Here is a 15,127-nt window from a genome sequence, read left to right on the forward strand (position 1 = left end):
GTTCCATGGCCATTCAGTCACAAAGAAACACACAGAGGCTTATATTAATTATAAACTGTTTTGTCTATTAGATCAGGCTTAATTTTAACTACCTCTTGCCACTTAAATTAACTCATAACTCTTGTCTATGCTTAGCCACGTGAGTTGGTTCCTTTTTTTAGTAAGGCCTTCTCATGTTGCTTCCTCTGCATTTGATTGGCAACTGCATTTCTTGTCTCTGCCTTTCCTCTTCCCAGAATTCTCCTAGTCTGGTTGCTCTGTCTGGCTTCCAGCCAATCAATGTTTTGTTAAACCAATATGAGTGACAAATTTTTACAGTGTAAAAGAGTATTATCTCCCAGTGGTTAGGGAATAAGGAGGTAGCAATAGATATGGAAAGATTTATGATTAGGAGCTGGGGAAGAATGAGTGTGATTAAAATGCATTGTATGAAATTCTCACAAAGTTAATGAAATATTCTCAAATAGGTAATGACATATACTATATTGATAGTGATTATAGACTTCATTTCATCCAACAGATTTCCTGATTGCTCTTTCTGTAAAAATTTACAAAGTTTCCATATGCTCTTCCATATCTTCAGCTACAGAACTCATTATTCTACTAAATGCCTCCCACAGTTTAATATATGTTTATTTTGGACAATCTAGTTTATGTAAATATGTTGTCTTAATTGTATCCACCCTATTCCCCCACCTCTCTCCAGGGCCTATTCCCCTCAAATATCTATTTGTATTAACACCATTTCCTTTTAAAATATAATACATTGTCTTGAGTACTTTACAAATGCATGAAACATGTTTTAACCAAATCCACCTTCCTTTCTCTCTCCTTCATGTCCTACCATGTGTGACTGTAGGTGAGCAAGCACATGGTAAAAATCAGATGACAACCATTGCTAGTCCCTTCTCTGCATTCCCCCTTACATGAGTTTCAGGGGTTGTCCTGCCAAGCATTCATACAAGCACATTTTCATGATGCAGTATTTCAATGGCTCATAAATATGTTAGCAATTTTTGTTTTTCTTTTGTTTTTATAAAGTATAGTAGTTGACCTTTGAACAAAGAAGAAGGCTTTGTTCTTAAAAAGACCATTTTTTTAAAAGAGATTATTTTTTCAATATAAGGTAATTTGAAGAATTACAAACATTTACAATTAGCAGAGTAATTAATTGTTATACAATTATTATGCCTACTATATATTCATTATTATTATTAGTTGTATGCATCATTTTGTATTAGTTGATATAAGCATATAAATGTTACCATAATTTATATTATATACACACATATGTATAGCTTGTTACACATGTGTAATATGAAGAAGGAAAAGAGAAAAAGTCCTCAGGTACCTAGAAAACAGAATGTCATTACCATTGTAAAGAGAAAATTGTAAGTTCTTGGCATAAAAATAGGAGAATTTAAAGAAAAAAAGCAATTTTTAAAGCCCTAAAAATATACTTAAAGACAGTACTTGTCTCAAGAATGAGTGGCATTTTCAAAACTACAAAAAAATCCATAGAGAATGACTATATAATTGATAGAAACTAGAAAAAAATTCTATTACTTGATATTTTAGGAGTAAATGAAAGATAAAAAAGCATATGTGATAAAATACTAATAATAAAAATGCTTCTTGTTGTAGACAGATTGAGCTGCTCTCTCTAACATACTTTTCTCAATTCTAAGATTGTATGCAATGCTTTCTTATAATAAACAGATTTTTCCAGTGTACATAAACAAGTTGAAAATATACTATTAAAATGGTAGATATTTTCAAAGATTTAGTTATGGTGATAAGTAAATAACATCCCCTACTTTCTCAGTAAAGTAAATGTTGGTAAAATCCAATATTTAATCAATGAAAGGAACAGCTAAAGACATTAATGTATGCTTAGAGCTAAATTTTATTTTTGTTCTTCAAGGAAATGAAAAGTTCCCAATATATTCTGAGTTTCCTCTTCAGTTTTAATAAAAGCAAAGGGCACTGATTTGATTAAAACGTAGTGGCCAGCTGCTAGAATATTTCAGTGACAATTTATAAAGGAAAACCAGATTTATATTTGATAAAATAGAAAGAAGCACAGTTGCCTAGAGTCTTCTCCCAGTAGCTATAACACACAAATGTGCAAGCCACTGGGGATTATATTAAAGAAGAAAGCTGCCATCAGGCCCAGGAATTGAAATGGGTTCTAAGTCCTCACAAATGGGCTATGGCCTAAAAACAGTGACCACATCATGCTGAGGACTCGTTCAGCCCTCTTAACAGATGTCCCCAAACCCTTATGTTGCACCGACAATGAACAAGTGAGCAAGCTCGGTTCTCTTCTTTTTTAATGAAAGTCGACTTTTATTTGCACATAATATATGGCAATTACTCTCTCCCTCTGTCTACTTCTCCCAGGTTCTCCCCACATTCCATCTCATCCCATGTGTATCCATATCTTTTCTGTAACTCCTTAGAAAACAATAGGCTTCCAAAGGATAATTATAAAAATAAAATAACCTGAGATATAATAAGATAAAACATTGCTAGGAGCAAGGGTCTCTCTTAAAAACTGACAGTGGGGCCCCAATGCCAAGGAAAACGCACATGCAGCTCCATGAAGAAAGAGAGGTCAAGCTGGTTTCTGCATGTAGCCTTCCCCCTGTATTCTAGTCTCTGCTGTGGGAAGGTACTCTACAGGCTATGGAAAGAGAAAACTGGATACCGACTAACCATAAAACCCTCAACCTGCAATCTTTTCTTCCTACAATATGCGCTGGGGAAAAGGAGGTGTAGAATTTATGGGAACAAATGGACCTATTTAGTTTATTTTGAGGCCCATTCCACCCGAAGGAGTCCTTGTTTAACCCTGCCTGGATGGCCAGGAATTAAAGACTGGATAGCCCAGAGAAGTAAGGTGGAACCAAACACAACAGGAAAAAAAAAATAAAACAAACAATGAAATTGTTCCTAATGGTATTCTATACTCACGGTATGAGCCTTGTCCAGTCTTCATTAAAGAGGCTTTCTCTGGCATCAGATAAGAGTCAGTACAGAGACCCATAATCAGACATTATGAAGGGTGACTGTCTAAATTGAAGCTCTCTATCCGTTCTCTTCATTCAGATCTACGGAATTCTGTGGAAGAGGGAGAGGAAACATTGAAGGAACCAGTAGGAATGGAGGACACCAGCAGAACACAGACCACTGAATCAACTAAGGCGGGCCTCATATGAGCTCATAGAGACTTAAGTGTCAAGCACCAGTCTTTCAAGGGTCTACATCAGTTTGTCTGCATATATAATTAGGGCTGTTAACTTGCTGTTTTTGTGGGACTCCTAATAGTGGAAGCAGGTGGGTTTCTGACTCTTCCACCTACTCTGGGGATTCTTTTCCTCCTATTGGGTTGCCTTATCCAGTCTCCACATGAAGTTTTTGACTTGTCCCGTTCTGTCTTGTTTGTTGTGTTTGCCTGTTGTCTCTTGAAGGCCATTTTTTTTTCTGAGGAGAAATGGAAGACAAGAGGATCTAGGGCAGAGGCGAGGTGGGTGAGGAAGCTTGGAAAAAGGGGGAGGGGAAACTGTGGCTGGAATAGATTGTATGAGAGAAGAACATATTTTCTTTCTTTTTTTTTTTTTTTTTCCGAGACAGGGTTTCTCTGTGGCTTTGGAGCCTGTCCTGGAACTAGCTCTGTAGACCAGGCTGGTCTCGAACTCACAGAGATCCGCCTGCCTCTGCCTCCCGAGTGCTGGGATTAAAGGCGTGCGCCACCACCGCCCAGCTAAGAGCATATTTTCAATTAAAAAGTAAGATAAAATAAAAACAAATATATTGGAGTAAGACAAAAAAAAAAAGGGAAGAGAGTTTCCCATACTCAGGAATGTCAAACAAACTCTTTATGGGAAATGTAAAGATAAAGAAAAAACAAATATAATTAATATTAAAAGTAAAAGTAAATAATAAGACAAAAATTAAAAGGAAAATAAAAATGAAAATCTCAAGACTTTAGAGACAAATTGCCTCCAAAGGTGTCTATGTTTTCAATTCTTGTTGTCTACCGATTGTGGGGCATGCAACCTACCTTTGAGAGTAACTTTCCCAGTTAGACTTTCTTGGAAAAAAGTAAATTTTTATTTCTAAGTAGCTATAAATTGCACATCGCCTCCAGATTAGAGAGGGGGCATGTGATTTAGAGAGCCTTGTGTCTTTGGTGTCCTCCATTGCCCTAGATCTTACACCCACTTTTTCTGCCATCTCTTCCACAGTTTCCTGAGCTCCGATGGAAGGAATTTAATGGAGATATTCCAATCAATGCTGAGTGTTACAATTTTTTTCAACTGGATATTCCCTCTCTGCCCTTTAGCTAATTCAGATAATGGTTTATGTATCTTATTGATATTCTCAAAGAAACAACTCCTTATTCAATTGTTTGCTTGTGTTGTTGTTTTCCTTTGTTTCTATTTTATTTACTTCCTCTCTAAGGTTGATTATTTCTTGCTATTTACTCCCCTTGGGTATGGTTTCTTCTTTTTATTCTAGAACTCTCAAGTGTGTTGTTTAATTACCAGTATGAGATCTCTTGACATTTTTAGATAGGCAATTAATGCTTTGAAGTGCTTCTTAGAAATGTCCTCAGTGGTCCCATAAGTTTGGGTATGTTGTATATTTATTTTCATCCAATTATAGTAAGCTCTTAATTTCTTTCTTAATTTCTGTCTTGAACCCCCTTTCTTTTTCATTCAGGAGTAAGCTGATATGTTTCCATGACTTTGATGCTGTTGAAATTCAACATCAATTTTTGATGGTCAGATAGGATGTTGGGTGTAAATTAATTTTTTAATATCTTTTAAGAATACATTATACTCAATTAAATAGGCAGTTTTGCAGAAAGTTCCATGCAAATCTCAGAAGATTTAATTTTTGTAATTAAGTAAAATCTATGTTTCTCTTAGGTCCATTTAGTTTATGACTTCAGTTACCTCCTGTATTTCTGTTTTCATCTAGATGACCTTTATACTGGCAAAAGAGAAGCACCGTAGTAATGTAATCCCGTAGCAATGCAATTCTCATATCATTATATTAGATTAAATATGTTGTTTCTTTTAATAACTTGGGTGTCACTGTATTTTGTGTATATATATATATATATATATGTTAATAATTGCAATTTTCTTTTCATAGGATTTTCTCTGTCTTTTGTGATTGAAAATTTGACTGGGTTTAGAAGATGGACAGTTACCTGTGGTCTCTTAGAGTCTGTTAAATATCTGTCTGAACTTGAACTTCTTGTTCCTGTTTCGTGAGTTTTCCCCATATAATAAATAAAAATATAATTGGTCTATATTTTAGCTAGCCTGTTATTTTCTTGAGCTGAGATAATTCAACAGTTTGTGCCCAACATGGGGCATGGGTCTCCCCCACTCCCAACACCACCACCACTGTTCCAACCAGCCACAGCCTGCCAGTGGCACAGGTGACCTGGAGCAGCTAGTGACTTTTCAGAGCCACCACATGGGGATACTACACTAATGCACCATGCGGAGCCTGGCAGTGACTGGCTGCTTTGTGCATCCAGCTCTCCCTGCATGTTGCAGAAGCTCAGGTGGGACACAGGCTTCCCCAAGTGTCTCTGTCAGCATTCTGCCTTGCTGTCCTTGCACTGCCAAATAACTGTTTTTAATTTGACCATATTTTTCAGTATCTAACACTATAACCAACTGGGACTGTTCAAGCTTGCCATGTGGCTACACTGTGCCAAGGCACCTACTGGCTTGTAATGGTTATTACCCCTACTCTAACTCATTACAGGTGAGATTTATGAGATCGAATTCATAACTTATAATTTAAAAGGACAAAGTGACAGATAACAATATAAAATTTCAACATTTTTTAACTTATACCATGTATATATAGTTTTGCATTGGTTTTAGATCACTCTTATTTATTCAAAAGGTGAGGTGATGGGGAATCTTTGTCAGCCAATTATCTTTAAGAGGTGGGATCAAGTTAGGGCATGGCTTTCTGGGTATCCAGAGAAAAACATAGCATGGCCCAGGGACTCACTCTCTCTGGAGTTCCCACGCTACACTGCTGAGCTTGGACTTCTTCCTATTTCATGAGTTTGCCCCTTATAATAAAGAAAAATATAATTGGTCTATCTTTTAGCTAGCCTGTTTTTTTTTTTTTTGTTTTTTGTTTTTTTTTTCTCAGCCTTAGGTAATTCAACAGCTCATTTCGCCACGCCTGTTTGTTAGGCATGACAGAAACAATGTTTTGAGAATATAGCCACTTCATTGGGCCCAAGGAGAGTTTTTGTTTTTTTCTTTTCTTTTCGTTTTTTTGCATGATTTTTTTTTTTTTGCACTTGAATTTCCATGAGACTTAGGAGAAGACAGAGTATGAACAATGGATGAGATGAGGAAATAGTAAGATATATTTATTTACAAGGTATTTTATTGTGGTTTCTGTCTTAGTTATGGGTGTTTATAGTGTTAAGCACTGAAAGAAAAAAGGAGATTCGAATTTCTCAAATACAGAATGATCCCACTGAGAGAAGATGAAGTCAGGGTTGTAGACACAAGGATTTAGACAAACCAAGTCAATTTTCCTGCTCTGTTTTCAATGAGAAATGTCTCTCACACCCTCAGACAGTTGAACAGTAGGTCCCCAGCTTCTGTTTGGGGAGGATATGGAATAGAGCAATCTTGCTGAAGAAAGTATATCATCTGGACGTGACTTTGAAACTGCATAAACTTGCCCACTTCAAATTTGTTATTTCCACTTTCTATTTGAGGATGAATATCTGATCACTCTGCTTCCTGCTCTGGGTTCCTGCGGGCATTCTACTATTAGAGATGCTCTCCCTGGAACTGTAATCCTAAGGAAACTCTTCTTTTTTTCTATGAAGTTCCTTGGTAATACTGTTTTTTCATAGTAGTAGAAAAGCAAATAATGCAGCCCCCGAAACACATGGAATACCAGCTGGAAAACATTTTAGCAGACTTTTGTATTAATTACACATGTCAGTAGATCACTTCAGACTCCCCCCAGGGAGCTTCCTCTATTCCTATTGTGACAATGTTCTCTTACTGTGTTTCTATTACCCAGAGCAAGACTGAAGGCAGAGGAAAAGGCCTCTGTAACAAGTAAGACTCAGATGGATGCAAGGGGACCCAAAACATGATGAAGAGCAGGGATGTTAGTGACCAGATCTGAAGGGGGCATATATTTGATATCCACTGGAGTTTTGAGGCAGAAATAAGATTGTGCTAATTCTTATAGATGACAAGAAAATTATCATACACAACATAACATTGTATGTATGTATACATTTGTGTCAAAATCCTTAGAAAAAGCTTTAAGGAATTCCTAAACAAGAGCTTCTGTTTCTCTTGTGTCCTCATATTCTAACATTACCTTTGTCTACAGTTCATTCATATCTAAGTACTCATATGTTAAAGAGGTATTTACTTCTTGTACCCGTAATACCTATTCTCATGAGAAGATTTCCCACTATCTCCTTAAATTATTCTCATTAATGATCTTGAAATAACATAAGAATGTTGATAATAGACAGTGCCTGGGTTATGCAGTCCACTATTCAGTGGGTATGTGCATCAGCTGTAGAATATGATAGGTTTACATATTCATTCATATGTCTACATGTGACTGGAGCCCTTACCATATATAAATATGGAGACATGTGCACAAACAGAGCCATAAACACATGAGTATATTCACACGAATACACAGGAAATTTTCATTTATCTAATACAATCTAAAGAACAGGCTGAAGTTAAATATTTTTCAAAGTGACACACATTCAGTACCTTAATTATCAAGGTCAGCTCTCTAGCAGTTAAATTTTTATTTCCATTACCATGCATGAACATGGTTTCTTTTGATTATCTTCAACTATTCTCTACATTCAAATGTTCTGTTGAACATAAGGAAAACAGACAATGAAATGAAACCCTTGTTGAGATATATATACCAGGAAATTGATTATCTAGGAGACAGAACAGTAGTGTCATCAAAATGGAGTGGTTATCCCTGGTGCTTCTCTGAGATGACCCATTTACAGCAAACAAATAACTAACGACATGCTCTAAAAATAATTGAAGAATTCCATGCTCTGCCACAGAAAATATGGTAATTTCATCTTCAGCAGGTGTTGAAATTGTGGTTTAGAAATAAAGCCACAGGCAAGGTTGTACTATGTGAACTGAGAAACATATCACATAGATGTTTCAGAGCCAAATTGAAATTATTCTGACTAGGATGAGTTAAAAAAAAACAATAAGAATATATTGCAGTAGTTTAACTTGAGGCTACTTTATTACTGTACTTAGAGCAACAAAATTTTCTCAAAATTAAAGTAAGTGTGTATGTACTATTCTTGTAAATTATCTTTTCTTTGAGGCCATTTAAGTTGGCATTGAAATTTTAATTGCAGCTAGCTGTGGCTGTGAGGGCTGTGTTTTATCTCAGCATTTGGGAAGCTGAGGCAGAAGAACTGAGTCACAGACCAAACTGGTGCTTTAGGGAAGCCCTTTCTCTAAATAGATGCATGAATAAATAGACAAATAGAGTTTCATTCACTTGAATAATGAATATGAAATAATAAAATGAGCCTTTGAGGCCTTTATATATTTTATATGTTATCTAATATTTTGCTGCCATGTCTCAGAATATTTTTGACTTGTTTATTTGCACACATATGTTTTTCTATTTAAGATTGCAAAGACATCTTTGTCAAACATATTTACTTGTAATTACACCTCACATTCAATGCCATGCACCAGGTTTTATGTGTTAAACTCCATCTATCTTTTTACTAGCAATGTATCATTTAGAGGTACATTTTTTAGAGGAACAAAAAAGCATTAATCTAGAAGTTATAGTTTAAATATTTTGATATCTTTTTAAATAAGTGCATTTAAGCAGTTGTCTGAATTTCAAAACCTAGACTGAGTGTGGTGAGGGTGTGGCTGAGTGGTAGAGCATTTACCTGGTATGTGAGAGGTTCTAGGTTTGATCCTTTCTAATATAAATTATGCAATTAGCTAAAATAAAACTGAAAACAAATTTTTTTTTGCATGCTTAGATGAGCATGGAGAACTCCTAAATTCTTTCATGAATTTCTGAGTAGGGGCAAATACCCCATTATGCTCAATTAGACATAATGAAATAAACAGAAAGAGAAAGTCATAGTGTTGTTGGTAAGTCTTCAATAGCTAAATTAAAATCTAGAGCTTGTATTGTAGGGCCCTACCATGCCAAGCTCAAGAGAGGCTTGAGTTTCAGACTAGCCTAAGGCCATACCTGACTCCAGAAAGACCACAAACTGAAGCTATTCAGGCGTCACCCAGGAGCAGATCATTCAAGGGTAAAAAACTCTAACATTCCAAAGGAAATTCATAATGTTCCAACCATTGTAGATATGATTAGCTGATGTCCCTTAGCCTAGTACACACCCATCCCTCTCACTAAGATACCCATAGACATATGTCTGCCAATCACGGATCCTGAGCTTTAGAAATCCTTTACCACAACTTCTGCCTTGCTAAATACTCCACCCCAACTGAACTCAACACTCTCTGATTGTACCAATATATTGGACGCTTGTGGAGTTCAAGGTCAAACTTGATTAAAGATATTTTGCTTCTACATATGGTACTCAGTCTTGTTGGAATTTAGGGGACTCCGCAATCCGGGCATAACTGTATCTATGACAAAAAGTATACAAGATGTTTGTAAATAACCTTAACACCAATTACTGTCTTCTCTTGCTTGAGATAATAGAATTTATAGTAGATAAAAACAAAACTAATCATAAGAACCACATCTTCAGTTTCTTATGTAAGTTTTTGGTCTTTTGAATAATTATAATTTTCCAAAGTCAATTTAATTATATAATCATTTATTATAATTTATTGAGAAGGCCCTGTTTCTGAGAGGCTCATTAAACAACTTCAGTATTTAGTTTGGGAAGAATATATTTCACAATTCATTGTATACTTAATTTAATTGCAAGTATGTTATGCTACGGAGAGCAGGTGGTAAGATTACAAACACATCTAATTAAAATATTATCTATACGAAGGAGAATGTCTTCACAAAGATGGGATTTTAAAGAGCTTTGAAGTAGAATAAATAATTTTACCTAAAGTTATTTTTTCATATAATACTTGAGGTATAAGTCATTTTATTTTCAGAGTTTAGGAGATTGGAAAGATTTCATGTTGTAAGGAGGCCAGTTGGTGCCTCCGGCTGCTCAGCAGCTCAGACCTGAAATAATCACACAGAAACTGTATTAATTAAATCATTGCTTGGCCCATTAGCTCTAGCTTCTTATTGGCTAACTCTTACATATTAATTTAACCCATTTTTATTAGTCTGTGTATCATCATGTGGCTGTGGCTTACTAACTGAAGTTCCAGCATCTGTCTCTGATGGTGCTACATGGTTTCTCCCTGCCTCCACCTTCTTTTTCCCAGCATTTAGTTAAATCTTTCCCACCTAGCTCTGTTTTACCCTATCAGGCCAAGCCAGTTTCTTTATTAATAAATGGCATTCACAGAATACAGAAAGGAAACACACATCAATTTCATTCAAGTTTAATGCATAAAAAGACATCTAGAAGAAAAAGTGCAATGTGAATTAAAAGACATTATAGTTCTGTTTTGGATTTTCTGCTGAAGTCAGTAATAACAGAAAAAAATCAATAAGTCTTTTACCAAAGAACCATAAGCATTTCACAGCTCATTGTATATAAAAATGCAATGATTATCAAAATTTCAATGTGATATTTTTAAAAAATAGAAAGTAGTTGTCTTAAAAACCATAAGGAGCCTAAAAAGTTCAAATAGATTTTTAATAAAATCTCTCAAAAAAAAGGCACAAAGAGACATCATACTGTATGACTTCAAATATGCCAGACAGGTAAAATTACATGACTACATTTTCTTTTGAAATGTATACATCAGTAAGTTACAGAAATAAAAACCTATAGTTCATTAAATATTTTTCTACTAATTTAAAAGTCAATGTAACCAAATAGGAAACCCAAAAATATGTGCACATGTTCACAATAGATTAAATTGTTGATGAAAATACTAAAAATGCATAGTGAGGAAAGAAATCTTTCTTTAGTATATGGGAAAACTAGAAATAGATAAATTAATATAATTATATATAGACACTTACACACACAAGTGAACATGCACAAACACTCATAAATGAACAAGGGTCTGTATTTCACATTCTTTATACAAATCAAGTTAAATGGGTTAAAGTTTTAAATGTAAGACCTAGAGTTTTAAATTTAAGACTACTCATGATAAACACTGCATTGTCTTTCTTACCTGTGGATTCTGAAAATGTTAAGTAGAGTTGGCAAACAGAGTTAGCATTCTGTTAGGACTCCAGCAGTTACATTTCTGTCTTTCCGCCTAGTGCATACATATGATTGGCCATTATAAAATTCAAGGAATGCAAAAAAAATATGTAATTTTCAGTGCATAGATGATCAAAATTGCTTAATAATTAGTGATCATATTTATATCTACTGTAAATAACTAGTAACTAGCAAATGATACAAATAAATCAATTTTTTGGAGCTAGACATATAGATATACAGACACATAAACAAAATAAATGATGTTTTAATCTTCAGGTAACTGTTATATTTTTTCATGCATAATTCATATTACACCTTGAAGCAATAATTGAGCTAAAATAAAGAGTAATATTAAAATCAATATAGAAAAATGGATGTTATACAATCACATGATTGATCTACGATGGGAATACCAAATTTGCACAGTTAAAGATGATATTAAGGCAATTTTGAGAAGGAATTCCGATCATTGGATTTCAATATCTTTTGATAGCAAATATGACATGATGCTTATTAAAGTGAGAAATTAAAATATTTAGTGCACATTTTAATACATTAGTGAGCATATTGGGGAATTTTCTGTAATTAAAGTATTAAAACAATGTTTTCCTTTAGAATTTCACACTTTAAAATATTATCTGCTTTCTGTATTGCTGAAAGTGTTTACATTTGAATACAAGTTATTTGTAATAAATTAATCTTAAATTAATCTTCTGAGGTCAATGTAATTTCTCATATTTTATTGACATGTGATTTGACATTACTAATATTATTTGTGTAGCTATTCTGAAACACAAAGTAGAAGGAACAGAAGGGCAAAGGGATAATCTCTACTAACAGCTTCTTATCCTGCATAAATGCTCACAGAGCTGAATCCATGCCTTTTAAATAAGAGCATAAACTGAGAAAATGAGCTTGACTCAAATTAGCTCTTAGAATGTAAAAAGCTACATGAGAACTACTAATTAATGTGACTGTTAGGACAATGTACTTGAGATGCCAGAACTAGTCCCACAGATTTAAATTGAATAGAATAGTTGACATTCACCCCTGAAAATATAATATTTCTGATATTTATTGTTCACTGCTTTGCTAAAATACATCTCATTTATCTCTAGACAAAGTAATGTTAGGATAAAATAGTGTGCAAATGGATTTTAATAAAACTGAATTAATGGTCAACAAATCTTTGTAATGGAAATAATTAACTGAATTATTACTTAAACTGAATTAATATCTAAAATTCCATTTTGTAAGCAAAAACAAACCTAAATTATTATATAATGAAGATTATGAAATTAATAAACATTAACTACTTTTTTAGAGTCGGGCATTGGTGTTGCATGCATTTAGCCCCAGCACTCGGGAGTCAGAAGCAGGCCGATCTCTGGGAATTTGAGGCCAGCCTGAACTACAAGAGATAGTTCCAGGACACATTCCATAGCAACAGAGAGAAACCCTGTATCAAAATAAATTATAGTTTTAGGTGATACTAAATATTTATTGTACATTCCATTTAATGATTTAGATACACAATTGATACTTCTCTGGTGTTATGCTCATAAAATGATTCTAAATTTCTCTCATGAGTCTATACTGATAAATGTATACAAAGATTTGCCCAGGGAAAGTATTTAAATCAAATAATTTAAAATGTAGTAAGCAACATTAATATATTTTCAGGTTAAAACTATTGATGTTAATATTGCTTTTATACTATTTTAATAAATATTAGACCTTCATTTACTTTTTGAAGAAGAAAATGCAGACAAAACCGTTATTAGATAATAGCAGGGTAAAGTAGTTTAAAATATTTTCTAAAATCACCTCCTGTAAATAAGTGAGACTGTTGGGAGCAGTGAGACCCCAGATCCTGAATTTCTTGTAATCCCCTGGTCTGAGTGCCTACAGCTGCTCTGAGCACAAGACCTTCAGGAGTTCCTGATGGCAGAAGAGTGGTTTCTGGTGGGTTTGGCTGGGGCGTGGCTATTTCTATATAATCTGCCCCTGAACACAATAAAGGGCGCATTCTTGGGGAATTCAAGGATGACCTGTGTCGCTGTCTCTCTGTCTGTCTGTGTATTTTAGCCTCCAGCCACTTGCCCGAAGCTGGCGAACTGGGTGCCAAGGCACAGAGCGCAGACACAGGGGCGCGGTGCACCACATGAGACTTGATCATATACTTAGTATCACTTTACTTAACTCTAGCTATAACCCACGTGAAAAGAGGCAGTCCATCATAGGTCATGTCTGCAGCATGAGGGTGACATAACTCAAGGAGAGCAGAAGTCGTGTCTGTACATCTCAACAGTGGCTCTACAGACTTGAGGTTTTCCAGTGCTTATTAGTGTTAAGTAAGGTAGGATCATGTACTGAGATATGTAAATTTGAGCTACTTAATCAAAGTCCATAAATGATAGTGAATCTCTATTATTCAAATTAAATTTTTATGGTGTTTCTAGCCTTTCTTCACTCCCTTGCTGTCCCAATCAGTTTTTCATGTACTTGTGGTGCAGGACACAGTGGTGCTGTCTTTTTCCTTGACTTCTGCAGCACCAATGGGAATCTGAGATGTGATTCCTACAGAAGGTTCTATCTATCTATCTGTCTGTCTGTCTGTCTGTCTGTCCGTCCGTCCGTCCGTCCGTCCGTCCGTCCATCCATCCATCCATCCATCCATGTATCTATCTATCTATCTATCTATCTATCTATCTATCTATCTATCTATTTGCTTATTCAGGACTGTTTTGGAAGCCATCACCCCCAATATGAATACACACACAGCAGGAGTTGTAGTAGAAGAGAGAACAGAACACCAATGGCTAAATAGGCAATGGTGATAGAAGCATCAATCTCAATGGAATATACAGAAAGGCCCACTTAGGGAAGGTTGGCAGAAAATAAGAATTAGGGATTCAACAAGAGTATACAACCTGTGGTGACATGGATGCCATAACACTGAAGCCTAAAGTGGACCTCAAAAGGAATACATGGCAATACAATATAAGAAGAGAACAGATTTTGTCGTGGCCCGTGAGGGTCCAACATAAATTCTCTGATTCCCTAACCTGGCTGGAACGGAGTCGCAAGGAAAAGAACCGACACAGCTTACACCGTCATCATGGAAAAGGCCAGAATCTCCGTTTATTGTCCAAACATTTTATATACCCACACCAAATTGAGCTGGGGGGGGGGGACATTATGCCATCACCTATGAAGTAATAAGGGTGGCGGCGGGGCTGCGTCCCCAACACCCCAGCCGCCTGCCCGGCTAGCTTATGCCCCGAAATAATTACACGGACACTGTATTCTTTTAAACACTGCTTGGCCCATTCTCTTCTAGGCTAATTCTCACATATTAATTTAGCCCATTTCTAATCATCTCTGTGTAGCACCCCAAGGTGCGCTTACCGGGAAGATTCTAGCCTATGTCCATCCTGGGTCGGAGCTTCATCCCGGGAGTGGGGCATGGCGTCTCTCTCAGGCGTCTGCTCCTGAGAGGAAAGCGGTTGAGTCTCTGAGCTCACTTTCTCTTCCTCCCAGCATTTTGATCTGTTTACTCCTCCCACCTATCCTCTAACCAATAAAATGTGCCAGGGCAGTCCCTTTATTAGCCAATGACCTTCCTCCATCACACCTAGGCAACCAGGTGCCTGGGCTCAAGTCACATCTGCATCTAGTAGTCAGGTAGGCCCTGAATTAACATCTCTATAAGACACCTTCCAAATTACAAAAGGAAGG

This window comes from Microtus oregoni, unplaced genomic scaffold (genome assembly GCF_018167655.1).
Source record: "Microtus oregoni isolate MIOR12 unplaced genomic scaffold, Mior012 000053F_ref0000044, whole genome shotgun sequence".
Taxonomy (NCBI): Eukaryota; Metazoa; Chordata; class Mammalia; order Rodentia; family Cricetidae; genus Microtus; species Microtus oregoni.